Genomic DNA, 27,436 nt, shown 5'->3' on the forward strand with positions numbered 1-27,436 from the left:
AAAAAAGATATGGAAATAGCTATAGAAAAAAAAAAAGGAGCGTGAGAGCCAAATGAATCGAAAGATTCATGTTTGGTTCGGGAAGAGATCATAAAAGTTGTAAACTTACAAAATAATCTACTTTCATTAAAAGATTTATTAGATAATCGAAAACAGAGGATCTTGAGTACTATTCGAAATTCAGAAGAATTGCGTAGAGGGACCATTGAGCAACTCGAAAAAGCTCGGATTCGATTACAGAAAGTCGAACTAGAAGCGGATGAGTATCGAATGAATGGATACTCTGAGATAGAACGAGAAAAAGCAAATTTGATTAATGCTACTTCTATTAGTTTGGAACAATTGGAAAAGTCTAAAAACGAAACCCTTTATTTTGAAAAACAAAGGGCAATGAATCAGGTCCGACAGCGGGTTTTCCAACAGGCCGTACAAGGAGCTCTAGGAACTCTGAATAGTTGTTTGAATACCGAGTTACATTTCCGTACGATTCGTGCTAATATTGGCATTCTCGGGTCCCTGGAATGGAAGAAATAATTAAATTAATTAGGCCTTGAACTTCTACTTTCGTTTAGAATTTAGGCATTATTTTTCCCCTTGCTTCCGAAAAAAGAGTCAAGAAACACTAATGGCAACCCTTCGAGTCGACGAAATTCATAAAATTCTCCGCGAACGTATTGAACAATATAATAGGAAAGTAGGGATTGAGAATATAGGTCGCGTAGTTCAAGTGGGGGATGGGATTGCTCGTATTATAGGTCTTGGTGAAATAATGTCAGGTGAATTAGTCGAATTTGCAGAAGGTACTAGGGGTATTGCTCTGAATTTGGAATCCAAAAATGTTGGGATTGTATTAATGGGCGATGGGTTGATGATACAAGAGGGAAGTTTTGTAAAAGCAACAGGAAGAATTGCTCAGATACCCGTGAGTGAGGCTTACTTGGGTCGTGTTGTAAATGCTCTGGCTAAACCTATTGATGGGAAAGGCGAAATTATAGCTTCCGAATCTCGCTTAATTGAATCTCCTGCTCCAAGTATAATTTCCAGGCGTTCCGTATACGAACCTCTTCAAACAGGGCTTATTGCTATCGATTCGATGATCCCTATAGGGCGCGGTCAGCGAGAGTTAATTATTGGGGACAGACAGACTGGCAAAACAGCAGTAGCCACAGATACAATTCTCAATCAAAAAGGGCAAGGTGTAATATGTGTTTATGTAGCTATCGGTCAAAGAGCATCCTCCGTAGCTCAAGTAGTAACTACTTTCCATGAGGAGGGGGCCATGGAATACACTATTGTAGTAGCTGAAATGGCGGATTCACCTGCTACATTACAATACCTCGCTCCTTATACGGGAGCAGCCCTGGCTGAGTATTTTATGTACCGCGAACGGCATACTTTAATAATTTATGATGATCTCTCCAAACAGGCACAAGCTTATCGCCAAATGTCCCTTCTATTAAGAAGACCTCCCGGACGTGAGGCTTATCCAGGGGATGTTTTTTATTTGCATTCACGCCTTTTAGAAAGAGCCGCTAAATTAAATTCTCTTTTAGGCGAAGGAAGTATGACCGCTTTACCAATAGTTGAGACTCAATCTGGAGACGTTTCCGCCTATATTCCTACTAATGTAATCTCCATTACAGATGGACAAATATTCTTATCTGCGGATCTATTCAATGCCGGAATTCGACCCGCTATTAATGTGGGTATTTCTGTTTCCAGAGTAGGATCCGCGGCTCAAATTAAAGCCATGAAACAAGTAGCTGGCAAATCAAAATTGGAACTAGCGCAATTCGCAGAGTTACAAGCCTTTGCACAATTCGCCTCTGCTCTCGATAAAACAAGTCAGAATCAATTGGCAAGGGGTCGACGATTAAGGGAATTGCTTAAACAATCCCAGGCAAATCCTCTCCCAGTGGAAGAGCAGATAGCTACTATTTATACCGGAACAAGAGGATATCTTGATTCGTTAGAAATTGAACAGGTAAATAAATTTCTGGATGAGTTACGTAAACATCTAAAAGATACTAAACCTCAATTCCAAGAAATTATATCTTCTAGCAAGACATTCACCGAGCAAGCGGAAATCCTTTTGAAGGAAGCTATTCAGGAACAGCTGGAACGGTTTTCTCTTCAGTAACAAATAAATTTTGCATGTCTACTCTTGTTAGTAGAATAGGAATCGTTGAGAAAGCTTTTTCATTTGAATCATGCAAAAAAGTTTTCTTTGTTTTTAGTTTAGTATAGTTATTTAAAGAATAGATAGAAATAAGATTGCGTCCAATAGGATTTGAACCTATACCAAAGGTTTAGAAGACCTCTGTCCTATCCATTAGACAATGGACGCTTTTCTTTCATATTTTATTCTTTCTTTTATTTTTTTGCTTCTTCCGAGAAAAAACTGTTAGACCAAAACTCTTTTAGGAAATCAAAAAATCCAGATACAAATGCATGATGTATATATTATATCATGCATATATCATAAAGAAGGAGTATGGAGGCGGTAGTGGGAATCGAACCCGCAACCCCAAGGTTATGAGCCTTATGAGCTACCAAACTGCTCTATACTCTTAAACTAAAGAGGGGTAACTAGTGGATAAAAGAGGGTTGGATACGCCCCTCTACCAATATCTATACAAATAGAATAGTCCATTTATACAGAATGGTAAAGAGGGCTCCTCTATGATTATCAATTCCAGAAATCCATACAAATACGAAAGGGTATTTTATCCTTACCAACTGGATCTTGTTGCACCCGGTAACAAACATTCATAAACCATTTCTCGAAGTACGTGTCCGGATAGCCCAAAATGTCGATAGTTAGCTCTAGGTCTTCCGGTCAAAAAACAACGTCGATGAAGGCGTGTAGGTGCACTATTACGCGGTAGGGATTGCAATTTTTCTCGCATTTTCGTTTTTTCACTCAAACTCAAGGGAGAAACTTTGCTTCTTATCTTTTTTTTTAAAGATTGACGAATCAAATGATATTTCTGTTCTAATTTCTGCCGCTTCTTCTCCCTCTGAATCAAACTTTTTTTTGCCATAATGTGTCGTTGCTATTATTACCAAGTATACGGTTCTAATCCTAGATGGAAAAATAAATAGAAAAAGAAATCTAAAAAGGCAGATCCTCCCTCTCTATCAAGAGTAATGAACTAGGTGCTGATACAGTACAAAAAAACAAACTAAATTAACCAAACTTGCCTGATGTTGAGGCAATCAAGAAAGCTGCATAAGTGAATATATAACCCACGGAAAAGTGAGCTAATCCAACCAATCTTGCTTGCACAATGGAAAGAGCCACGGGCTTATCTCTCCAGCGAATTAAATTAGCTAAAGGTGTGCGTTCATGAGCCCATGCTAAAGTCTCAATTAATTCCTGCCAATACCCCCGCCAGGAAATTAAGAACATAAATCCAGTAGCCCAAACAAGATGTCCAAATAAGAACATCCACGCCCATACCGATAAACTATTCATCCCAAAAGGATTATATCCATTGATAAGTTGTGAAGAGTTTAACCATAGGTAATCTCTTAACCATCCCATCAAATAAGTGGAGGATTCATTAAATTGTGAAACGTTGCCCTGCCATAATGTGATATGTTTCCAATGCCAATAAAAAGTAACCCACCCAATGGTATTTAACATCCAGAAAACTGCCAAATAAAATGCGTCCCAAGCAGAAATATCACAAGTACCGCCGCGCCCTGGGCCGTCACAAGGAAAACTATATCCAAAATCCTTTTTATCTGGCATTAATTTGGAACCGCGTGCATCTAAAGCGCCCTTTACTAAAATCAATGTAGTTGTATGCAAACCTAGAGCAATAGCATGATGAACCAAGAAATCCCCAGGTCCTATTGTTAAGAAAAGCGAATTACTATTCTCATTAACAGCATTCAACCATCCGGGCAACCATAGGCTTCGACCCGCATTGAAAGCGGGGCCATTCGTTGAAGATAAGAGTATATCGAACCCATATGTCGTCTTGCCATGAGCAGATTGTATCCATTGGGCAAATATAGGTTCGATCAAGATTTGCTTTTCTGGAGTACCAAAAGCAAGCATGACGTCGTTATGAACATAAAGGCCCAAGGTATGGAATCCTAGAAAGAGGCTAGCCCAACTTAAATGAGATATGATAGCTTCTTTATGGTCTAACATTCTTGCCAATACATTATCCTCATTCTGTTCCGGATTGTAATCCCTAATGAAAAAAATAGCTCCATGAGCAAAAGCCCCTGTCATGATGAACCCTGCAATATATTGGTGATGAGTATATAAAGCAGCTTGAGTAGTAAAGTCTTGTGCTATGAATGCATAAGGAGGTAAAGAGTACATATGTTGAGCTACTAAGGAAGTAATAACCCCTAAAGAAGCTAGAGCAAGACCTAACTGAAAATGAATCGAATTGTTGATTGTGTCATAAAGGCCCTTATGCCCACGCCCTAATCGACCCCCCGGAGGAGTATGCGCTTCTAAAAGATCTTTAATACTGTGCCCAATTCCGAAGTTAGTTCGATACATGTGACCGGCAATGAGAAAAATAAATGCAATAGCTAAATGATGGTGAGCCATATCGGTCAGCCACAAACTTTGTGTTTGTGGATGGAATCCCCCAAGAAGAGTTAGAATGGCAGTTCCCGCTCCTTGAGCGGTACCAAATAAATGATTACTCGAATCAGGGTTTTGGGCATAAAGATTCCATTGACCCGTCAAAAGGGGTCCCAACCCCTGGGGATAGGGTAATACATCTAAGAAATTATTCCATCGAACGTACTCCCCCCTGGATGCGGGAATAGCAACATGAACTAAATGTCCTGTCCAAGCCAAAGAACTTACCCCGAAAAGTCCTGACAAATGATGATTGAGACGAGATTCCGCGTTTTTGAACCACGAAAGGCTTGGTTTCCATTTGGGTTGTAGATGTAACCAACCCGCTATTAAGGACAGCGTAGAAAGAAATAATAGAAAAAGAGCTCCAGTATAAAGATCCTCATTGGTGCGTAATCCTATTGTATACCACCACTGATAAACTCCAGAATAAGCAATATTCACTGGACCAGCAGCACCTCCTCGAGTAAAGGCTTCCACAGCGGGTTGACCAAAATGAGGATCCCAAATCGCATGAGCAATAGGTCTTACGTGTAAAGGATCCTGTATCCATGATTCAAAATTTCCTTGCCAAGCTACATGAAACAGATTTCCGGACGTCCATAGAAAGATTATTGCTAATTGCCCAAAGTGAGAAGCAAAAATGTTCTGATAAAGACGTTCTTCAGTAATATCATCATGACTTTCGAAATCATGTGCGGTAGCAATACCAAACCAAATACGACGAGTAGTGGGGTCCTGAGCTAAGCCTTGGCTAAACCTGGGAAATCTTAATTCCATAATGCCTTTCAAATCCTCCTAGCCACTATCCTACTGCAATAATTCTCGCTAAGAAGAATGCCCATGTCGTGGCAATTCCACCCAGAAGGTAATGGGTTACTCCTACAGCGCGTCCTTGTATAATGCTCAAGGCTCTAGGCTGAGTAGCAGGAGCAACTTTTAATTTGTTATGAGCCCAAACGATAGATTCAATGAGTTCTTGCCAATAACCACGGCCGCTGAATAAAAACATTAAACTGAAGGCCCAGACAAAATGAGCACCTAAGAAAAAAAGACCATATGCAGATAATGAAGAACCATAAGACTGAATGACTTGCGATGCCTGTGCCCACAAGAAATCTCGAAGCCACCCATTAATCGTAATGGAACTCTGTGCAAAGTTTCCCCCTGTAATATGAGTTACCACCCCTTGATCACTTATAGTACCCCAAACATCCGACTGCATTTTCCAACTGAAATGGAAAATGACTACCGAAATTGCATTGTACATCCAGAATAAACCTAAGAAAACATGATCCCAGGCGGATACTTGACATGTTCCCCCTCGGCCAGGCCCATCGCAAGGAAAGCGAAAACCTAGATTTGCTTTATCGGGTATCAAACGGGAACTCCGAGCAAATAAAACACCTTTCAAAAGTATTAATACAGTCACATGTATGGTAAATGCATGAATGTGATGGACTAAAAAATCTGCGGTTCCTAATGGAATAGGTAACAAAGCCACTTTGCCACCTACTGCTACTAACTCGCCGCCTCCCCACGTTAAGCTAGTACTTGTTGTTGCACCAGGAGCTGTTACGCCAGGCGCAGTAGCATGGATATTTTGTACCCATTGAGCAAAGATAGGTTGTAATTGTATGGCAGTATCCGAAAACATATCTTGTGGACGGCCTAAAGCACTCATGGTATCATTATGAATGTACAAGCCAAAACTGTGAAAACCTAGAAATATACATACCCAGTTAAGGTGGGATATGATTGCATCGCGGTGTCTAAGGACGCGATCTAATAGATCGTTGTATCGAGTAGTTGGATCATAGTCTCTTACCATAAAAATTGCTGCATGTGCAGCAGCACCGACTATTAGAAATCCGCCAATCCACATGTGGTGTGTGAACAAGGAAAGTTGTGTACCATAGTCAGTAGCTAGGTATGGATAGGGAGGCATAGAATACATATGATGAGCTACAACAATGGTTGTAGAGCCTAGCATAGCTAGGTTAAGAGATAATTGAGCATGCCATGACGTTGTTAAGATTTCATAAAGACCCTTATGGCCTTGTCCTGTAAATGGGCCCTTGTGAGCCTCCAAAATATCTTTAAGTCCATGGCCAATACCCCAATTGGTCCTATACATATGACCTGCGATTAGGAAAAGAATAGCAATAGCTAAATGATGGTGCGCAATATCGGTCAGCCAGAGACCACCGGTTACTGGATCTAGTCCTCCGCGAAAAGTCAGAAATTCTGCGTATTTGGACCAATTTAAAGTGAAAAAAGGGGTTGCTCCTTCGGCAAAACTAGGATAAAGTTGAGCCAAAAGGTCCCGATTCAAGATAAATTCATGAGGAAGTGGTATCTCTTTAGGATCCACCCCAGCGTCAAGAAATTGGTTAATTGGTAAAGATACATGAATTTGGTGCCCCGCCCAAGAAAGAGACCCAAGTCCTAATAATCCCGCTAAGTGGTGATTCAACATGGATTCTACATCTTGGAACCAGGCCAATTTGGGAGCGGCTTTGTGATAATGGAACCAACCAGCAAAAAGCATTAACGCTGCAAAAATCAATGCACCAATTGCAGTACAATAGAGTTGTAATTCACTAGTTATTCCAGATGCTCGCCAAAGCTGAAAAAAACCAGAGGTTATTTGGATTCCTCGGAAACCCCCGCCTACATCACCATTCAATATTTCTTGCCCTACTATAGGCCAAACTACCTGAGCACTGGGTCCAATGTGAGTAGGATCACTTAGCCATGCTTCATAATTGGAAAAACGGGCGCCATGAAAGTACATGCCACTCAACCAAAGAAAGATAATGGAAAGTTGCCCGAAATGAGCACTAAAGACTTTTCGAGAAATCTCCTCCAAATCACCAGTATGACTATCGAAATCGTGAGCATCAGCATGTAGGTTCCAGATCCAAGTGGTAGTATCAGGGCCCTTAGCTAGTGTTCTTGAGAAATGGCCGGGTCTGGCCCATTCCTCAAAAGATGTTTTTACAGGATCCCTATCCACAACAATTTTTACTTCTGGTTCCGGCGAACGAATAATCATTAAGTCCTCCTCTTTCCGGACAAGACATACAAAGAGACCCGCCAACTGTCTTTTTAGTGAATCTTTGAAAGATATATATTTTGAAAGATAGATTTTGAAAGATAGATTTTGAAAGATAGATATTGTGATTAGTTCTTTTCTTTACTATCTACCATCCTTCTATTTTTTTTTTAGTTATTCACTGGAGCAATTATATATTGAAGTCAATCCGAGGCAAGTGTTCGGGTCTATTATGACATAAAGATTAGGTGCCTAACGGACATTGTTTATCTTGAAAAACAAATATTTCTCGACGTAAGAAAAAAATCTTTTTTATTTTTAATTTAAGAAACTAGTGTATTTTTTTTGAGGGCATAAGCTCCTATCTATATCTACTTTCCTTGAGCATAATATAGGGTTTTTTATTTGATTCTAAATTCCAAGATAACTCATTAGAATTATTAATAAGATGGTCCTAATATATTAGCAATATTTAGATTGCCCCCTCTTTTTATTCACTTTATTACTTCTATTCTAGACCCTATCCCTATGGTTTATTCTTATGAAATATCATATAAAATAGAAGGTATAAGAAATGGATATAATGAAATTCTTGATTCGATCTTACGACCTAATTTATTTGATTAATGGATCAACAACCAAACCACCCATTTTATGAAAAAGAAGGAGCATGGTCTTATTCAAATTCAAAGCGCTTCGTAATCTTCAACCAGTTCTGTGCTTCAATATAATTTCCCGGAGTAAGCGCTATAGCTTGTTTCCAATATTCAGCAGCTTGATCAAACCAAGCTTCCGCAATTTCCGAATCACCCTGTAGAATGGCCTGTTCTCCTCGGTCGGAATAGGAAGTTCCTTCCCTTAGAACCGTACTTGAGAGTTTCCTACCTCATACGGCTCAGAAATTGCTATCTGAATTTCCCCTATCTTAACTGAATTCGATTTATCAAAAATCGATCCAATTTGTTCTTGGGTTAAGCAGAAGAAATTAATTACCTAAGTTTCAAACCCTAATTTTTATCAATAATCAGTTTGATCTTTTTTCCCACCTTCAGAAGAATGAAGCATAGATAGATATAGAGCCTTCGTTCAAATTTTCTGAGAGGTAACTATCCCGGTTTCATATATGAAATCTCTATAGAATCCTTGAAAAAGACTTTTTTCCATAAGAAAGAACAAAAGAACTTACTATCTTTGGGATCTGATACTACACCGCTGCTTAATCCCTTAGTGGATCGGCTCTATTACATAAGCGGATTCCTAAATTTTGCCCCATATCATGGGATAAGTAAGCAGTTTTTTTTAGTTGTATCGACCCAGTCGCTCACTAATTGATCTTTACGGTGCTTTCTCTATCAATTTGAGAAACTTTATCCATAGAGTAGTAGTATAGGCCATACTTTCTTCGTTTTTTGATTCTCGTGAAGTGTCCTTCCTTCCTACAGCTGATAGGGAAAAATCGTTGTTTTTACGATCCCTATGTAGAAAGCCCTTTTTTTCTAGTATTTACTAGAAAATTTGATCCTCTCTTTTTTTTTTTTCTTTCTATAGTGGAGATAGTCGCACGTAATGACAGATCACGGCCATATTATTAAAAGCTTGCGGTAAGAAGGGGTTTCGTTCTAGTGCCCGGAAATAATATTCCAAAGCCTTTGTATGCTCTCCATTGCTTGTGTGTATAAGGCCTATGTTATAGAGTATATAACTTCGATCATAGGGATCGATTTCTAGTCGCGTAGCTTCATAATAATTTTGCAAAGCTTCCGCATAATTTCCTTCGGATTGAGCCAACATCCGTTACGGTCGTTCATTCTATTCAAAAAATCTCCGTTCCAAAACCGTACATGAGGTTTTCATCTCATACGGCTCCTCCCTTCTGTACATAATAGTACTAAGCGAAATAATCTATAGAATCAAAATAGAATTAGTCCCGTCTCATTATGAACCGAAAGGGGCTGGTATTTTTCCAAGAAATCTCTAGCCAACCTTCCCACAAGAGGTTTTTCTTAACACCAATGAATTCTATTAATGCTAGAGGAAAACGATAGCTCCAATAATTTCTTTGTTCTCAACGCCTCCTATTTAGAGGAATTAGCTACTTCAACGATCTTTGATGGTTATAGGGGTATCCAAAGTACAAACCTGATGGTTGTTTGTTATCCCAACCATTCTTCCCAGCCCTGATACCGATCAGGAAAGGGGTAATTTCTAACAAAGTTTTTCTCTTGTTGATTCCTATTTCTAGGTGTAGTGCTTTTCTCCCCTATGCTGCCTACGGATACTAATAGAGTAGGATTGGCCTGTAATCCATACCATACCATATCCTGTAGGTGTAACCTTTCGCTCAATACTCAAATCTACAATTGAAGTATCTGAAGCCGCATCAATCGAGGATACACGACGGAAGGAATTGTTAGTTCGCCTCACCTTCCCGAAGCGTGGGTTTGTTTGCTTTACAAATTTGGTTCTCTCTATGCCAACCCCCCTCTCTTTTTCGTAAGACTGAGGTATAGGTAGGGCTAAAAAAAAGCAAAAAAAAGAGTCAAATCGCACCATCTCTATAATAAGTAAATGCCTTTTTTTCTCCTGAGGTTGTCGGAATTATTCGCAATAAAATATTGGCTACAATTGAGGAGGTCTTATCAATGAAATTTCCATTTCCACGGGATCTAGGCATAATTCCCAACCCATTCTATATAGAATTGTTTTCATTCCTTCACAAAATAACATAAAAACAAACACATTCGATTCTTATAATTATAAATAGATTGATCCATATGCTCTACTCTAAATCCATATGCTTTAAATGGATAAGAGAGATATGGATTTTCCGCTCAGCTCAAATTGTATCCTTTTCCTTCTGCTTGGACACGAAGAGATATGAAATATTTGACTAAGACTGGATTTCATTCCACTTTCCTATTTCTGAACAACAACTTATGTTATCAACTATTTCGTGTTTTCAAAGTTATTAATTGTCTCATACCCTATTTTTGATTTCGATAGTATGGTGTAGCGTATCTTATGCAAACGGAATTCTAAGGTTTCTTTATTTTATTATGCAATAAGAAGAATTCTTCCATTTTCTTTTTCTTTAGTTGCGGGAAAACCCAAATTAAAACTTTTATTTTATAGCGAGCGCAATTTCTAGTAAAAAATCCTGTATCCTTCCACTTAGATCAAAAGGAATTTTTCCAATAGAACTATGGAACCCCCGAGTGGTTGCGGTTGTACCTGTACTGCAGGAATAAGAAAACTCGCTATTCACTCAGTTTATTTTCCATAATAAGTTATGTAGGAGAGATGGCCGAGCGGTTCAAGGCGTAGCATTGGAACTGCTATGTAGACTTTTGTTTACCGAGGGTTCGAATCCCTCTCTTTCCGTTTTTCTTAATTCATCAACGTTAAGGATCACAATGTATCAAATCAAATAACAATTTTTTCCAGCAATAATATAATATCTTATATTATCTTATTTTGATTTAATAGAAATTAGAAATTCTCTATAGCAAATTACTGTGGTATGTAAAATACACATAGAGGAAAAAAGAAAAAAGGATCCTAATCCTAGGGTTAATCAATTTTAGCTAGTTGATGGGAAAATACAAATTAATGGTAATGGTCTTAGGGCGATTTAGTTCGGGGAAAGGGGAAGGGGAAGAAAATTCTATGAACCTTTCCTTTTTTCGTTAAGTTCAAGTCTGACGAGAGTAATATTCTACAACTAACAACTCATTTATTTTGAGACCGACCCACTTCCTATCTAGGATTTTATTTACTAGTCCTTTATATTCCAACGTGTCAATCGCCAAATGCTTTGGCAATTTCCCCGGGTCCGATGAAGCAATATAATTTTGAACCAGACCTTTTGATCTTTGGTTATCTTTCGTAGTAATAATATCTCGGGGTTTGCAACGAAAACTTGGTATATTGACTATACGACCATTAACTAAAATATGTCTATGGTTGACTAATTGGCGGGCCCCAGGAATGGTTGAAGCCATACCCAATCGAAAAAGGATATTATCCAAACGCATTTCAAGTAATTGTAGTAAAACCTGGCCTGTTGACCTTTTTGCTTTTCCAGCGATATGTACATATCTAAGTAATTGTCGTTCTGTCAGACCATAATGAAAACGCAATTTCTGTTTTTCTTGAAGACGAATACGATATTGCTCCTTTTTCCCAGAATTGAATTTTTTTTTAAGATTACTTCCGGATTTAGGTGTTTTTCTAGTGAGTCCTGGTAAAGCTCCCAGACGGCGTATTTTTTTTAAACGAGGTCCTCGATAACGGGACATGAAGACTCCTTTTTTTATTTTATTGAAATTTCATTTTACACAATTAATTTCATTGTATTTACATTACAGAATACATCGAAATTAAAACTGAATTAAACTACAGGATAAACAGAGTAAAATCAACTAAAGTACCCCAAAAAATGGAATTTCATCAAAATCTTTTTTTTTTGTATATATATTATTTATTTTATTGTTTTGTATCTAGCAAAATTGTAAGGTAAAAAACATAAAAGATCCTGGATTCTCCATTTAATTCGGAAAAAAAGAGATTCTTGTTCGTAGAACATCGATAGAGAAAAAAAAGCCGACTATCGGATTTGAACCGATGACCCTCGCATTACAAATGCGATGCTCTAACCTCTGAGCTAAGTGGGCTTACATAACGGAAATAGTGTAACAAATAGAAATAGGTATAGTATAGGAAATCCGTAAAATCTCAGATATTAGTTATTAATCTTAGCTATTAACTAGTTCTAAATTTGAAGTTATACTTATAAAAATAAAAAAATACTAAAACTTCTTAAAGATAAAGTTAGCTTGATATGCTTAACTATAGGATATTAAAAAATAAAATTATAGAATTTATTGGTATTTTCATTCGATCATTATAGACTTTATTATTTGTTAATAATTTGAGGATTAATATTTCACTAAGGGGAACATAGAGTCAGAGTAAATAAAATTGCTAATTCTGATTAGAAAAAAAGAATAAATATCAAGCGTTATAGTATAATTTTGAATACTATAAAAAAGTAAGACGGGAGGTGGGGGAGATAAAAACTTTTGGATATATTGATTCGGATTGAATTGCAAATACATCAAGGATAGAATCAATTCAATTCTGAATTGCAATAAGCAAGCGAGGTCTCTCAAATAGAGTCGAACTGAACTGCTAGACTACGTTGAGTGATGAACTCAATGATTCAAAAAAAAAACTAAGAGATGGATGAAATTACACAAGGAATCCTGGTCTCAAAGAAGAGGGAAATGGGGATATGGCGAAATCGGTAGACGCTACGGACTTGATTGTATTGAGCCTTGGTATGGAAACCTGCTAAGTGGTAACTTCCAAATTCAGAGAAACCCTGGAATTAAAAAAGGGCAATCCTGAGCCAAATCCGTGTTTTGAGAAAACAAGGGGTTCTCGAACTAGAATACAAAGGAAAAGGATAGGTGCAGAGACTCAATGGAAGCTGTTCTAACGAATCGAGTTAATTACGTTGTGTTGTTAGTGGAATTCCTTCTAGTTCTAAATTAGAGAAAGAGGGGTTTTATACCTTATACATTTAATAAACACGTATAGATACTGACATAGCAAACGATTAATCACAGAACTCATATTATATTCTAATTATAATATAGGTTCTTTATCTTTTTTAAAAATGAAATTAGAAATGATAATGATTATGAAATAAAAAACTCATATCATAATTTTTTTTTTTCATTATTGTGAATCCACTCCAATCGAATATTGAATAATCAAATTCTTCAATTAAAATTCAAAGTTTTCGAGATCTTTAAAAAAGTGGATTAATCGGACGAGGACAAAGAGAGAGTCCCATTCTACATGTCAATACTGACAACAATGAAATTTCTAGTAAAAGGAAAATCCGTCGACTTTATAAGTTGTGAGGGTTCAAGTCCCTCTATCCCCAAATCCTCTTTTATTCCCTAACTATACTATATTATTATTATTTATCCTCTTTTTTTTTTTCTTTTTATCAATGCACTTTTTTTTCTTTTTATCAATGCAATGGGTTTAAGATTCATTAGCTTTCTCATTCTACTCTTTCACAAAGGAATGCGAAGAGAACTCAATGGATCTTATCCTATTCATTGAATAGATTTCTTTTTTATTAGAGTATCGGCAAGAAATCTTGGTTATTCACTCTATTTTTAAGTTTTATTTAAGTAAACCATGCACAATGCATAGGACTACCCCCCCCATTTTCAAATTTAAAATTTGAAATACTTTAATTAATTTTTAGTCCTTTTAATTGACATAGATACAAATACTCTACTAGGATGATGCACAAGAAAAGGTCAGGATAGCTCAGTTGGTAGAGCAGAGGACTGAAAATCCTCGTGTCACCAGTTCAAATCTGGTTCCTGGCAGAGAAAAAAAAAAAAAAGATCCACCGAATAGGTATTGATCCAAATACCTCGAGATGGATTGTGATACATATTCATTAATAATATTTATTCATCTAAGTGGATAAATCTATAATATAAATATAGAGGCACTTCTTTTTCTTTTTAAAGAAGTTTTAAAATATATCTTTTCTTTATGATAAAGAAGGGGGTGAGATTCCCCTTTATTTTTTTGCGTTTCTTAATTTTGTATTCCGCTATTCCGACGAATATTTTTTTAGTCTTGCTTATCTTTATCTTATCTTATTTTCCTAGTTGTGCTAAGTAATGTGCGCGGTACAAAGTTCCTGGTAGAGAACTTCTTTGAGTCATCCTATTTTTCTGTTCATATGAAGGAAATTAATATGCGATTTTCAAAATAGGGGAATCCAAATGAAACCCTTTTTTTGCTCAGTCTATCTGGAATGCTTTTGTATAATTAGGAATTAATTATAAATAGGTATTCCGTTTCATCTAGGAAAAGAACCTAAAAATATTCCTTGACTTGAATAAAATCTGGAGTTGTGTTGTATAAGTGAGCATGAATTTCTTATCATTCAATGAGCATCTTGTATTTCATAAAAATTGGGGGTTATATAATCCTTACGTAAGGGCCAGCCTATCCAACTTTCAGGCATTAGGATACGTTTAAGGCGCGGATGATTATCATAAGAGATTCCCACCATATCATAAGATTCGCGTTCTTGAAAATCGGCACTTCTCCAAATCCAGAAGACAGACGGAATTCTAGGATTATCCTTTTGGGCAAAGACTTTTATGCAGACTTCTTCTGGATTATCTATACCATATTGTATTCTCGTAAGATGATACACGCTAGCTAAAGATCCACCGGGTGCTACATCATAAGCACATTGGGAGCGTAAATAATTGTAACCATATACATATAAAATGACAGCAATGGAATCCCAATCCCCTGCTTTTATTTGTAAAGTCTCTATTCCTCGGTGATCAAAGCCCAAAGATCTATGAACCACCTCATGTTTGACTAGCCAATTAGATAACCAACCCTGCTGCATTGTCTTCATCTCTCCCTCTTTGTATAAATATTTCACATTTCGGATGCAAGTTTGAAAGATTGCCCTGCTTTTTATTTTTCTACACAAAAGAGCCCCTCTCCTAATTCACTAATTTGTAGGAAGGTACTGAACTTTTGGATTTGAAAAAAGTTTCAGAAGATATATCTAATGTAGATGGTGATTGATAGAGCAATTCTTGCTCATAAGTTCCTGTATGAGTACTGCGCCTAACATAAAGCTTGTGACTGGTAGTAAAACATCTATTTTTATTTTGAGATAGAGTTTGATCCTCAACTATTTCTCGCGATATCTTCTTACGAAGTTTTGTTAGGGCATCTATAACTGCCTCCGGTTTAGGTGGGCAGCCCGGCAAGTAGACATCCACAGGAATTAACTTATCAACTCCCCGAACAGTACTATAGGAATCCGTACTGAACATTCCCCCTGTAATAGTACAGGCTCCCATAGCAATGACGTATTTTGGTTCAGGCATTTGCTCGTATAATCTCACTAAAGAGGGAGCCATTTTCATTGTTACCGTACCGGCTGTTAAAATTAGGTCTGCTTGCCTAGGACTTGATCTTGGTACCAATCCATAACGATCAAAGTCGAATCGTGAGCCTATTAATGAAGCAAATTCAATGAAACAACAACTGGTACCGTATAGAAGGGGCCATAAACTGGAGAGTCTTGACCAATTCGAAAGATCATTTGGTGTAGTTGAAATAACAGAATTGGAACTTGTTTGGTCAAGTAAGGGAAACTCAATCAAATTCATAACTGTCTCAATAGAATCTTTTCCTTCTTTTTTTTTGTCTAAATATTCAGTTAAGACCATTCCAAGGCTCCTTTTCGCCATGCATAAACTAAACCAACAACTAAGATAAGCACGAAAATCAAAGCTTCGATAAAAACGGATACACCCAATACGTCGAAACTCATTGCCCAAGGGTATAGAAAGACGGTTTCCACATCAAAAACAACAAAAACGAGCGCAAACATATAATAGCGTATTCGGAATTGTACCCAAGCCCCTCCCATGGGTTCTATACCCGATTCATAACTAGAAAGCTTCTCTGGTCCTTCACTAACCGGGGCTAAAAGTCCTGAAATCGAAAATGCCAAAATAGGAATAAGGCTTGCTATTATTAGAAATGTCCAAAAAATATCATATTCGTGAAGCAGAAACATAATGTACTCCCATTAATGTGGAATAGGCGGAACTTAAATTAGTCAATTCAATTCAGCATTGTCAATTTATCCAGAACTTCTCTCTTTTCCTCGGTGAAACAAGAATCTTTTTTGTTCAAACAAAAGCGCTTAGTTTAAGTTTAGCCTTTGTTTCCTCTGTGCTGCATCTTCTTTAAAGATTCATCCAATGGAATCCCAACTCCCTTTCTTTTGGATTTCCATTCTATTTAGATATGGTGTATGTAGATCTAATTCTTATATAAAGAAAACTTTCTCGTTTCACTTTGTCTCGCTTTCTCTAGAATCTCTAGAAAAAAGAATAGCTCTATCCTTTATTTAATATTTAATAATAAAATAATAAGAGACTATTAAATAAAAATGAGAATACTACTAAATTAGAACCTAATTAAGATAGTAGGACTAATCTATGCAGTATAATTAATGAGAAGTAATACTATAAAATAAAAATAAAGAACTCTATTTCAGAACTATGAGACAGAATATTCTGTTTTCTTATTTACTCTTTACTTTATTTTTTCTATTTAAAGTTGATCAATTTACATAATGTATCTATAAACAAAGTAATAAATATACTTAAAACAAAGTAGGAATTCGCAAAATGGATAAAATCATTGCAGTTATTATAGGGAAGTCTAGAGATATCCTATTTGAAGGAGGACGGGATTCAAATCAGGGAAAGGATCCTTTCTTCTATTGATTTGATAGAAATTCGTTTTTCTTTTCCTGTCTGTATGATTTTGATTTTCGATGAATGAGCCTTTGGTAATGCTTTTATCTCTATTCTATGTCGCAGGCGCCTATCCAGTCTATAAACAAATACTAATGAGAAAATGAAAACTATACTAAACTAAAGAAAACATAGGATAGAGATCCTAAAATCTAAAAAAGGGCATATTAGGGCTATACGGATTCGAACCGTAGACCTTCTCGGTAAAACAGATCAAACGGATTATTATCGAAATGATTTGAACTGTTTCAAAGACCCAACATGCATTTTTTTGCATTGGGCTCTTTCATAAACTGATTTAAAGATCAGTTAGTCCACCATAGTTTTTCTTTACGGAAAGATAATGAGATGGCTCCCTGTGCTCTGATTGATTTTTTGTATTATGATCTATCTAGGAGCAATACCAAAGTGTTTCAAAGGAGGATTACCTTGACTTAGGTCTGCCTCCGGTCTAAATTAAATCAACCTAAGTGAAATGGAGTCTCTATCGTTCCACTGCAAGAGTTAACTATGAGACTTCATACACCTTAAAGTTCATAGAACGAAAAGAAGTTTTTTGGAGGCCCTTATCCTCATTACGCCTAGCATTTAGTGGGCTGGATATTTACCTTATCAACTAGCAAATCCATAAGGGTTCTATTTGATTAGGCACCTGAATTGGCACCTGAATCGGACTGAACCGACTGTTTGTCAGGCTACTGTTCTCCTATTCTCTCGAATCTATGAAGTAAGACATTGATTTTGCAATAAGATCGATTATGTTCATTGCATAATAAGCTCCTTTGAAAAGCATTGGCGCACGTGTAAACGAGTTGCTCTACCGAACTGAGCTATAGCCCTTATCAGAGATATCTTAACATATAGATAATTTCTTGTCAAGATGAATATTTTCTAATGCCAGAGGATACCCCTTTGATCTGTATCTGTTTAGTATTTAGTTTAGTATTTAGTATATAACAGACCAATAACAGAGCGGTATTGCTTAGAAAAGGGATTCAATATATAATCGATCGAAGTAATGGGTCTTCCTTTGTGGTGATAAATTGCCTACTTAACTCAGTGGTTAGAGTATTGCTTTCATACGGCGGGAGTCATTGGTTCAAATCCAATAGTAGGTAAGTAGGTAGAAAAATTACTAGATAGCATTGGACTTACTTCGCTTCGCTATCTAATAACTTTTTCTACCCCTCTTCCCTTTTTCTTTGTATCAACTATAAACCACTGGATTGTCTTCAATTGGATGGGGGAATCCAATTGACAGCCTCGATTCGTATCCTAGCTCGTCTGAGAGCGAGCTTCGCTTCAACCAAATCTTTCGTACCCTCAGCTTTACTCAAGTTAGCTTCGGCTATTTCAAGTGCCTTTTGAGCTTCTTCCGGATCAATATCACTACCCAGTTCCGCATCATTTCCTAAAATGATGATCTCATTATTAACTATTCTCGCAAAACCGCTCCACAGAATCGCTGTTAACCATTGGTCGTTGAGGAGGCGTATTCTCAAAGGACCCATATCTACTGCTGTGTTAATGGGGGCGTGGTTTGGTAATACGCCAATTTGGCCACTATTAGTGGATAAAATGATTTCTTTCACTTCACAATCCCAAATAATTCGCTTAGGAGTCAGTACATAAAGATTTAATTTCATTTCTTCGATTTGTTCTCCTCTTCTAAGGTTATAGCTTTCGTGCTAGCTTCATCGATGTTACCCACCAAATAAAAAGCCTGTTCAGGTAGGCCGTCTAATTCTCCGGAAAGGATTAGTTGAAATCCCCTAATAGTTTCCGCAAGAGCAACATACTTTCCTGGAGAACCAGTAAAAACTTCTGCCACAAAGAACGGTTGTGATAAGAAACGCTCAATTTTTCTTGCTCTTGCTACAGTTAAACGATCCTCTTCCGATAATTCATCCAAGCCAAGAATTGCGATAATGTCCTGAAGTTCTTTGTAACGTTGTAAAGTTTCCTTAACTCTTTGCGCAGTTTCATAATGTTCGTTGCCAACGATCCGAGGCTGTAACATAGTCGAGGTTGAATCTAAAGGATCTACTGCTGGATAAATACCCTTGGAAGCTAATCCTCTGGAAAGTACGGTAGTAGCATCCAAATGTGCAAATGTTGTGGCAGGGGCAGGGTCGGTCAAATCGTCTGCAGGTACATAAACTGCTTGAATCGAAGTTATAGATCCCTTTTTAGTAGAAGCAATTCTTTCTTGCAAAGAACCCATTTCTGTACTAAGAGTAGGTTGATAACCCACTGCGGAGGGCATTCTCCCTAATAAAGCGGATACCTCTGATCCTGCTTGAACAAAACGAAAGATATTATCGATAAATAAAAGCACGTCTTGCTTATTAACATCTCGGAAATATTCCGCCATAGTTAGGGCAGTTAAACCAACTCTCATACGAGCTCCCGGTGGTTCATTCATTTGGCCATAGACTAGAGCTACCTTTGATTCCTCAATATTTTTTTCATTAATTACTCCGGATTCCTTCATTTCCATATAAAGATCATTTCCTTCACGAGTCCGTTCCCCTACTCCACCGAATACGGATACGCCCCCATGAGCTTTAGCAATGTTATTGATTAATTCCATGATCAGTACTGTTTTACCTACTCCAGCCCCCCCAAATAGTCCTATTTTTCCTCCACGTCGATAAGGAGCTAAAAGATCGACGACCTTAATACCTGTTTCAAAGATGGATAATTTCGTATCTAACTCGATAAAGGCAGGCGCAGATCTATGAATAGGGAACGTTGCACTACTATCTACAGGACCCAAATTGTCAACAGGCTCCCCAAGAACGTTGAAAATTCGTCCGAGAGTAGCTCCACCGACCGGAACACTGAGAGGAGCTCCCGTGTCAATCACTTCCATTCCTCTCATCAACCCGTCCGTAGCACTCATAGCTACAGCTCTAACTCGATTATTTCCTAATAATTGTTGTACCTCACAAGTCACATTAATTTGCTTATCGGCAGTGTCTCTACTCTGGACTACCAAAGCGTTATAAATATAAGGTAACTTGCCTGGGGGAAAAGTGACATCCAGCACGGGTCCAATAATTTGATCGATACGACCTGTACTTTTTTCTTCAATTGTGGAAACCCCGGGAGGAGAAGTAGTAGGATTGGTTCTCATAATTATCACATAATTAAAAAAAAGGAATTTGTCGAAATTTTTCTTTTTTTATTGTTGAATAATGCCAAATCAAATCAAAAAAAATCCAAAAGTAAAAAGGAAATGAATTAGTTAATTCAATAAGAGAGAAAAGGGGACCAGGACTTGATTTCGTTGCCCAAGCGAATCCCATTCAATCGTTTACTCATGGAATGAGTCCATTGGAAAGTTCAATCAATCTTTTTTTTCATATACATTTTGCCTTTTGTGGAGGATCTGTGCCTACTCTACTTTCCTATCTAGGACTTCGATATACAAAATATATACTACTGTGAAGCATAGATTGCTGTCAACAAAGAATTTTATTAGTATTTAGTTAGGTATTTGCATTCAAAATAAGAAAAGAGAACTATTAAGAACTTGTAAAATAAGGATTAGGAATTAATTTGGGTTGCGCTATATCTATCAAAGAGTATACAATAATTATGGATTTGGTAAATCAAATCCATGGTTTAATAACGAACCGTGTTAACTTACCATAACAACAACTCAATTCCTATCGAATTCCTATATTGGAATTCCTATAGGATAGAACATACACAGGGTGTACGCATTATATATGAATGAAACATATTCATTAACCTAAGCATGCCCTCAATTTTCTTTAATGAGTTGATATTATATTAATTGAATATCCTTTTTGTTTTACGAGATTTTTGCTAAAGTTTCATTTACGCCTAATTAACATCGAGTAGACCCTGTTATTGTGAGAATTCTTAATTCAAGAGTTATAGGGAGGGACTTATGTCACCACAAACAGAAACTAAAGCAGGTGTTGGATTTCAAGCTGGTGTTAAAGATTATAAATTGACTTACTACACCCCAGAGTATGAAACTAAGGATACTGATATCTTGGCAGCATTCCGAGTAAGTCCTCAGCCTGGGGTTCCGCCCGAAGAAGCAGGGGCTGCAGTAGCTGCCGAATCTTCTACTGGTACATGGACAACTGTTTGGACTGATGGACTTACCAGTCTTGATCGTTACAAAGGACGATGCTATCACATCGAGCCTGTTGCTGGGGAAGACAACCAATGGATCTGTTATGTAGCTTATCCATTAGACCTATTTGAAGAGGGTTCCGTTACTAACATGTTTACTTCCATTGTAGGTAACGTATTTGGTTTCAAAGCCCTACGTGCTCTACGTTTGGAGGATCTACGAATTCCCCCTACTTATTCAAAAACTTTCCAAGGCCCGCCTCATGGTATCCAAGTTGAAAGAGATAAGTTGAACAAGTACGGTCGTCCTTTATTGGGATGTACTATTAAACCAAAATTGGGATTATCCGCAAAAAATTATGGTAGAGCGTGTTATGAGTGTCTACGTGGTGGACTTGATTTTACCAAAGATGATGAAAACGTAAACTCACAACCATTTATGCGCTGGAGAGACCGTTTTGTCTTTTGTGCCGAAGCTATTTATAAATCACAGGCCGAAACCGGTGAAATCAAGGGGCATTACTTGAATGCGACTGCGGGTACATGTGAAGAAATGATTAAGAGAGCTGTATTTGCAAGAGAATTAGGGGTTCCTATTGTAATGCATGACTACTTAACTGGGGGATTCACCGCAAATACTACTTTGGCTCATTATTGCCGCGACAATGGCCTACTTCTTCACATTCACCGTGCAATGCATGCAGTTATTGATAGACAGAAAAATCATGGTATGCATTTCCGTGTATTAGCTAAAGCATTGCGTATGTCTGGGGGAGATCATATCCACTCCGGTACAGTAGTAGGTAAGTTAGAAGGGGAACGCGAAATGACTTTAGGTTTTGTTGATTTATTGCGCGATGATTTTATTGAAAAAGATCGTGCTCGCGGTATCTTTTTCACTCAGGACTGGGTATCCATGCCAGGTGTTATACCGGTAGCTTCAGGTGGTATTCATGTTTGGCATATGCCAGCTCTGACCGAAATCTTTGGGGACGATTCTGTATTACAATTTGGTGGAGGAACTTTAGGACATCCTTGGGGAAATGCACCTGGTGCAGCAGCTAATCGAGTGGCTTTAGAAGCCTGTGTACAAGCTCGTAACGAAGGGCGCGATCTTGCTCGCGAAGGTAATGAAATTATCCGAGCAGCTTGCAAATGGAGTCCTGAACTAGCCGCAGCTTGTGAAGTATGGAAGGCGATCAAATTCGAGTTCGAGCCGGTAGATACTATTGATTAACTAGATAAAACTAAAGATAAAGAAGGTATAAATAAAAAAGAAACGAAATAAAAAGAGAAAAAAATCAGTATGAAATGCAGTAATTCTTCTTTATTCTTCTAATTGATTGCAATTAAACTCGCTCAATCTTTTTTAGAAAAAAAAGATTGAGCCGAATAAAAATAGATCATGATATGATCATGAGACTTGACAAATTGAGATTCGTCTATTCTATATATCTAGAATATATATATTAAGGTATAATACAATAAAGAAATACAAATAAATAATAAAATAATAAAATATAGTATTATCATATGATAATGATAATGGAATCAAATACGCAGTATTTACAGAAAAAAGTCTTCGTTTATTGGAAAGAATCAATATACTTTTAATGTCGAATCGGATTCACTAAGACAGAATAAAGCATTGGGTCGAACTCTTCTTTGGTGTTAAGGTGGTAGCTGTGAATAGCCATCGACTACCTGGAAAAGGTAGAAGAATAGGACCTATTCTGGGCCATACAATGCATTACAGACGTATGATCATTACCCTTCAACCGGGTTATTCTATTCCACTTCTAGATAGAGAAAAAAACTAAAGGAGAATGAATGAAAAAAGACATAGTTTGGAAGTTAGACCTTTTTATAGGACTCTCTTTCAATTTCAAAAAAGAGGACGTTTGAAACTTTTAACAGGCGTAATCGTGAGTCAACAAGTGACTCGAACTGTGTGTAAAAAAGAAGCATTTTTTTTTTTTCAAAATGCTAGAACTAGATAAGGAAGTTTTCTATAACCTTGAGAAAAAGGATAAAAAGGTAGTTTTTTTTTAGTTTATGACTCCGATCAAGAGCGAGAAATCCTTGATTTGGGATTGGACATAGAACCTGGACCCATCGTAGAGACGTTTAGTTCAAAAGAAAGGATCGTATCCTGATGTAAGAATTATACTTTCGTGGAAATACAGCGCTATAGACTTCAATGCGGTAGAGTAGACGTTTTGTTTCTAATTTTTCTGGACCAAACCTCCGCTCCGACCCAACGATACAATGAATTTTTTCTGTTCATATTCATAAATAAAAAAGATTCGGAATCGCAATGCTACTATATGCGTCCAGAGGAGTATTTGGAATAATATTCTTCTATAATCCATTATTGCGGGGGGTCTTACTAACAGGGCTTCGCTGCACGGGACAGGTCTTCGTCGAAAAGCTAACTCCACCCGGCATTTTCATACCCTTTCTTTGGGTGGTATATCGCCTTTTAAAGTCTAAGAGGGTAGTAGGGGATCTATAGTAGGTAAGATAATTTGCCCTTTGATTTTGATTGAATATACTATTTTTCCGCCTTTACCACGCATTATTGTATGCGCTTCTAGAGAAGTATGTATGCAGGAAGTAAATTCTAACCGCTTTCTTTTGAATCCAATTTCAAATTAGATTAGAAAGATAGAAAGGCCATGAGGATGGGAAAATCAAAATAAAATCTTTTTAATTAGTTCTCCTTTTTTGGAATTTTCTTATTATCCTTTCATTTTTTTTACAGAATATTTTTCAAACTAAAAATAAAAAATACAATACAATAGTCAATATTCCTTATAATAGATATACTTAATTATATCATAAGAATCTTAAGATATTTTTCGACTAGATAGAAATAGTAAATTTGAATTGAGACACCTATTCCATGACGGATTTAAACTTACCTTCTATTTTCGTGCCTTTAGTAGGCTTAGTATTTCCGGCAATTGCAATGACTTCTTTATTTCTTTATGTGCAAAAAAATAAGATTGTCTAGTATTTTTTAGTGTAAGTAATATAATATGGTAGGGTATGTGGCTTTTTCTACACACACTTTCTACACACAAATGAAAAACGGTTATGGATGCGGATATAGGCTACGAGCATAAATGCATGAATATGCAGAGCCAGGTATAGCGAGTTTTATTTTATTTATTTTAATTGAATCAACGAATATTTTTTGAATAGAAAGTCAATGTATCTAACCTATTATTTCACAGGAGTACTAGTTGCTGAAGGCGATTTCAGAATCAAAAAAGTAAAGTCAAAATTATTTAGCTTATTCTCTCAATTTCAATCGACCGCTGCTGGATTAGTATATCTAATATGAATTGGCGATCAGAACACATATGGGTAGAACTTCTAAAAGGTTCTCGAAAAAGGGGTAATTTTTTCTGGGCCTGTATTCTTTTTCTAGGTTCACTAGGATTCTTATCGGTTGGGATTTCCAGTTATCTGGTAAGAATATTATATCTATACTTCCATCTCAAGAAATTCTTTTTTTTCCGCAGGGGGTCGTGATGTCTTTCTACGGAATCGCAGGCCTATTCATTAGCTCCTACTTGTGGTGTACTATTTTGTGGAATGTAGGTAGTGGTTATGACCGATTCGATAGAAAAGAGGGAATAGTGTGCATTTTTCGTTGGGGATTCCCTGGAATAAAACGTCGCGTCTTCCTTCGATTCCTTATGCGGGATATCCAATCAATTAGAATTCAGGTTAAAGAGGGTCTTTATCCTCGTCGTATTCTTTATATGGAAATCCGGGGCCAGGGGATCATTCCCTTGACTCGTACTGATGATAAATTTTTTACTCCACGAGAAATTGAACAAAAAGCTGCCGAATTGGCCTATTTCTTGCGCGTACCAATTGAAGTATTTTGAGGTATCTTTTTTGAACTGAGTTGAATGAAGAAAAGAAGAATTGGAAGAAGAAAAGTTTTCTCAACACAGGGAGGAAGTCCCTTCTAAATTGGATTTGTTATTGTAAGGGGATTTTTAAGTATTTATCTAAAGGAAGGAACAAACGAGGATAAGAGAAATTTGCTTTTAATTTTTTTTTATCCAAGTTAGATATATCGCATACTATTCTTCCTTTTTCATCCGAAAGGGCTTTTTTTTTATTCTATTTCACTATTTCATTCCATCTAGATCTAAGAAAGAACCCAATGCACTGAAATTCCACTAATAACTAATATACAAAAAGAAGAATAGATACAGGGTATCAAACCTATAGAGTTTTTGCTTCAAAGAAATAGAAATATCATGAAATAGAAATATCATCATATAGAGTCAGGGAATGGAATAGAGTCAGCGAATGAAGCATATTCATTAACAACTCCATTTACAGATCAAAAATGAAAAAAAAGAAAGCATTGCCTTCTTTACTATATCTTGTATTTATCGTACTTTTGCCTTGGGGGGTCTCTTCCTCATTTAACAAATGTCTGGAACTTTGGATTAAGAATTGGTGGAATACCAGGCAATCCGAAACTCTCTTAACTGATATTCAAGAGAAAAGGATTCTAGAAAGATTCATAGAATTAGAAGAACTTTCTCTCTTGGACGAGATGATAAAAGGGAAACTAAAGACACATGTACAAAAACCTCCTACAGGAATACACAAGGAAATAATACAATGGGTCAAAATAAATAATGAGGATCATCTCCATACCATTTTGCATTTCTCGACAAATATAATCTGTTTGGCTATTCTAAGTGGTTCTTTTTTTCTGGGTAAAGAGGAACTTGTCATTTTGAATTCTTGGGTTCAGGAATTCTTCTATAATTTAAATGACTCAATAAAGCTTTTTTTATTCTTTTAGTTACTGATTTTTTGTTGGATTTCACTCCACCCGTGGTTGGGAACTAGTAATTCGTTGGGTCTACAACGATTTTGGATGGGCTCCTAACGAGCTTATTTTCACTATTTTTGTTTGTAGTTTTCCAGTAATTCTAGATACATGTTTGAAATTTTGGGTCTTTTTTTGTTTAAATCGTCTATCTCCTTCGCTTGTAGTCATTTATCATTCAATTAGTGAAGCATAAATTCATTTGATCTCCCGATATTAATATTAATCAAATTAGCAAGCATCTTTTTTTAGAAAGAAAGCCCTTTTCCATTTTAGCAAAATTCTTTCTATTTATACCTACTTTAAGGTATTCATCATTGCAGTACAACTGTTGCAGTAGAATGACAACAGATTCGTGTATAGGGAACTAGATTAGCTTAGCTACCTATCTAATTTATTGTAGAAATTCTGGGATCTGCGATTGGACATGGAAAATAGAAATACTTTTTCTTGGGTAAAGGAACAGATAACTCGATCGATTTCTGTATCGATCATGATATACGTAATAACTCGGACATCTATTTCAAATGCATATCCCATTTTTGCGCAGCAGGGTTATGAAAACCCACGAGAAGCAACTGGACGAATTGTATGTGCCAATTGCCATTTAGCTAGCAAGCCCGTCGATATTGAAGTTCCCCAAGCTGTGCTTCCCGATACTGTATTTGAAGCAGTTCTTCGAATTCCTTATGATATGCAATTGAAACAAAGTCTTGCTAATGGAAAAAAGGGAGGGTTGAATGTAGGTGCTGTTCTTATTTTGCCCGAGGGATTCGAATTAGCGCCGCCCGATCGTATTTCCCCTGAGTTAAAAGAAAAGATAGGAAATCTTGCTTTTCAGAGTTATCGTCCCGATAAAAAAAACATTCTTGTGATAGGCCCTGTTCCCGGTAAGAAATATAGTGAAATTGTCTTTCCCATTCTTTCCCCTGATCCTGCTACGAAGAAAGATGCTCATTTCTTAAAATATCCCATATATGTAGGGGGAAACCGAGGAAGAGGACAGATCTATCCTGATGGTAGCAAGAGTAACAATACAGTCTATAATGCTACGTCAACAGGTATAGTAAGAAAAATACTACGTAAAGAAAAGGGGGGGTATGAAATATCCATAGTTGATGCATCAGATGGACGCCAAGTGATTGATATTATACCTCCCGGACCAGAACTTCTTGTTTCAGAGGGGGAATCCATCAAGCTTGATCAACCATTAACAAGCAATCCTAATGTGGGAGGTTTTGGTCAGGGGGACGCAGAAATCGTGCTTCAGGATCCATTACGTGTCCAAGGCCTTTTGTCTTCTTCGCATCCGTTATTTGGCACAAGTTTTTTTGGTTCTCAAAAAGAAACAGTTTGAAAAGGTTCAATTGTAC

The 27,436-nt window shown here is 37.0% G+C and overlaps 4 non-coding genes across 4 annotated transcripts; 2 read left to right on the forward strand and 2 right to left on the reverse strand.

Moving 5' to 3' along the window:
- Positions 1-2,275: 2,275 nt before the first annotated feature.
- TRNAR-UCU (transfer RNA arginine (anticodon UCU)) lies at positions 2,276-2,347 on the reverse strand. Its single transcript has one exon. It is a non-coding gene; the product is annotated as a tRNA-Arg (tRNA).
- Positions 2,348-10,967: 8,620 nt separating this feature from the next.
- On the forward strand, positions 10,968-11,054 carry TRNAS-GGA (transfer RNA serine (anticodon GGA)). The gene has a single exon. It is a non-coding gene; the product is annotated as a tRNA-Ser (tRNA).
- Positions 11,055-12,273: 1,219 nt separating this feature from the next.
- On the reverse strand, positions 12,274-12,346 carry TRNAT-UGU (transfer RNA threonine (anticodon UGU)). The gene has a single exon. It is a non-coding gene; the product is annotated as a tRNA-Thr (tRNA).
- Positions 12,347-14,013: 1,667 nt separating this feature from the next.
- On the forward strand, positions 14,014-14,086 carry TRNAF-GAA (transfer RNA phenylalanine (anticodon GAA)). The gene has a single exon. It is a non-coding gene; the product is annotated as a tRNA-Phe (tRNA).
- The last annotated feature ends 13,350 nt before the right edge of the window (positions 14,087-27,436 follow it).

This window comes from Triticum urartu, unplaced genomic scaffold, assembly GCF_056163025.1.
Source record: "Triticum urartu cultivar PI428250 unplaced genomic scaffold, HENAU_Tu73 scaffold2, whole genome shotgun sequence".
Lineage (NCBI taxonomy): Eukaryota > Viridiplantae > Streptophyta > Magnoliopsida > Poales > Poaceae > Triticum > Triticum urartu.